Here is a 2,500-nt window from a genome sequence, read left to right as displayed (position 1 = left end):
ACTGAGTGGGAGGACCAGACTGGAAAATATTTGGCCCGAGGTCATGGCGTACGGACCGAGCGCAGCGAGGCCCTGGCGCCATGACCTCGGGCCAAATATTTTCCTGTCCGGCCCGACCCAAACTCAGTCAATAAGCATTTTATCATATGGGCTCTTTACACTATTTATGAGAACTCAGAAGATGAAGTTCTAATATGATATCTAATTGTTTCCATTTGCTTTTCTGGCTGTAAATTACTTGGATGTTTAAAGCTAGTAGGGCCGTACGGCTTTTTCCGGCCCTGCTCGCGCTAATGCGTACAGCCCTCATACGGAGATTTTCCCAATAGCTTTGCAATAAAAGCGCGCGCGGGGCCGTACTGGCCATGTGATAATAGGCTGTTCGCTATCGTAACTGTATTTATCAAGCCTTCAAGGAATTAACATTAATTATGCAAATAAAATTTGTTCCCGAAGTTTATCAAGCGCATTTTTTATTCCCCTGGGTCTCCCGACGTGACTACATTGACTCAAGCCTTCAAGGAATATATATATGACATGCAAATAAAATTTGTGTAGAATAGTCTTGTTTGTGTCAGCAATGTAACCGCTCCTCCAGTAGTTTTACGAGTGAACGTTTTGCAGAGCACGTGCAATGGAGCATTGTTTAAATGAGTCACAGTTGATTCAGTTTAGTTAAATAGAGCGGGAATATTACATTTTGGCGACGAGGATGGGATGGCTTTAATCGGTAAAGTGGAGGAATTCCAGGAAAACGACAGTTGGATAGAGTACACATAACGACAACAACGAGCATGGAGGTCGATACTGGAGCAGCTGCTACGATTATTAGCGAAGAAACGTTCAAGAAAATTAGCCAAGGAAACTCAGCACAGAAGAAACTCGAAATGAAACCGACTCAAGTAAAGCTGCGAACATACACTGGTGAATCGGTTAATAATAAAATTCTGGAAACTGTAGACGTTGTTGTTTTTTACGAAGGACAGGAAAAGGAGCTGTCAACATTAGTCGTGGAGGGGTCTGGACCGAATTTGTTAGGAAGAGATTGTTTGAAAGATGTGAAGCTCGACTGGAGGACATTATTCAAAATGGAGGCTGACGGAAATCGAGCAGAATCCAAACTTAAGACATTGATCACTCAGTACTCAGACGTGTTTGAAGAGGGCTTAGGAACTTTCACATGACCAAAGGCCAAGATTCATGTGGAAACAGATGCAGTGCCAAAATTCTGCAAAGCACGGCCAGTGGCATATGCCATGAAAGGGAAGATTGAAGAAGAACTCAAGAGATAACAGGAAGAGGGAACAATAGAACCTGTGCAATTCTTGGAATGGACAGCCCCTTTTGTGCCAATCCTGAAACCAGACAACTCCATCCGCATCTGTGGTGATTATAAGACAACTGTCAATCAAATTTCAAAGGTGGATAATTACCCCATCCCAAAGGTGGAGGATTTGATAGCTACCCTAGATGGTGGAGAGAAATTTACAAAACTGGACATGAGTCAAGCCTATAAACAGCTACAGCTGGAAGCTGAGTCCAAACAGTGCACCACCATCAACACACACAAAAGGCTCTTTCAACATAATCGCCTTCCCTATGGAGTCTCGTCTGCTCCTGGTATCTTCCAACGCAACATGGAAAATCTCTTGCAGAATATTCCTCGCGTGATTGTCCGTATAGATGACCTCTTGGTGTCCGGTGCCAATGACGATGCTCATTTAAGAACCCTGGAGGAAATCTTGAAACGTCTTGCGGAAGCTGGATTGCGATTAAAGAAAGGGAAGTGCGTGTTCATGGAATCTCAAGTCTTATCTGGGCATGATCAATTATTACCAGAAATTCCTGCCAAATTTGTCAAGCGTGTTGGCCCCACTACACAAATTACTCAACAGTAAGAGCAGTTGGCATTGGGGAAAAGAACAGCAGCAAGCCTTTGAACAGTCTAAGTCATTTTTCAAGTCTTCAAAACTATTGGTCCACTATGATGACAAAAAGGAACTGACTTTGGCATGCAATGCTTCCCAATGTGGTTTGGGAGCGGTTCTTTCACACAAGATGGAAGATGGTTCAGAGCATCCAATTTCGTTTGCATCTAGAACCTTAACTAAGGCAGAGAGGAATTACTTTGATTGGGAGAGTGAGGCGCTCGCAGTAATTTTTGGCGTTAAGAAGTTCATCAATAGTTGTATGGTAGACATTTTGCATTCGAGACTGACCACAGGCTTCTTGAGTCCTTGTGTAATGAGAAGAAGGCTATACCTACCATGGCAGCTGCTCCAATCCAACGTTGGGCGTTGACACTAGCTGCATACAATTACACCATCAAGTACAAACCGGATAAGGAACACTGCAATGCTGATGCCCTCAGTAGACTGCCATTGCCAGTTACGCCCCGGATGACGCCGGTGGCAGCAGAAACTGTGTGGACAATGGAGCTTCTCAATTCTACACCAGTAGGCGTCAAAGGGATCCAAGCAGGAACCAGATCTGATTCCAC

This window comes from Montipora capricornis, chromosome 2, assembly GCF_036669925.1.
Source record: "Montipora capricornis isolate CH-2021 chromosome 2, ASM3666992v2, whole genome shotgun sequence".
NCBI lineage: Eukaryota > Metazoa > Cnidaria > Anthozoa > Scleractinia > Acroporidae > Montipora > Montipora capricornis.
Note: the sequence above shows the minus strand (reverse complement) of the source record.